The 347-nt window shown below is 54.2% G+C and overlaps 1 protein-coding gene across 1 annotated transcript in view; it reads left to right on the top strand.

Annotated features, from left to right (window-relative positions):
- The window catches only part of LOC109925017 (calmodulin-binding transcription activator 1-like), a 53,454-nt gene that overhangs the window by 42,362 nt on the left and 10,745 nt on the right, over positions 1 to 347 (top strand). The window lies entirely within an intron of this gene.

The raw sequence follows: 347 nt of genomic DNA, 5'->3' as shown, positions 1-347 counted from the left end.
CGCTCTCCCTCGGTGCTGTAATCGCAGCGCCTGTTACACACAGTACGTTCTCCCTCGGTGCTGTAATCGCAGCGCCTGTTACACACAGTTCAGCGCTCCCTCAGTGCTGTAACCGCAGCGCCTGTTACACACAGTACAGCTCTCCCTCAGTGCTGTAATCGCAGTGCCTGTTACACACAGTACAGTTCTCCCTCGGTGCTGTAATCGCAGTGCCTGTTACACACAGTACAGCTCTCCCTCAGTGCTGTAATAACAGCGCCTGTTACACACAGTACACTCTCCCTCAGTGCTGTAATCGCAGTGCCTGTTACACACAGTACAGCGCTCCCTCGGTGCTGTAATAACAG

This window comes from Rhincodon typus, chromosome 45 (assembly GCF_021869965.1).
Source record: "Rhincodon typus isolate 14 chromosome 45, sRhiTyp1.1, whole genome shotgun sequence".
Lineage (NCBI taxonomy): Eukaryota > Metazoa > Chordata > Chondrichthyes > Orectolobiformes > Rhincodontidae > Rhincodon > Rhincodon typus.
The sequence above is the reverse complement of the archived record's forward strand: the minus strand, read 5'-3'. Positions and strand labels throughout refer to the sequence as shown.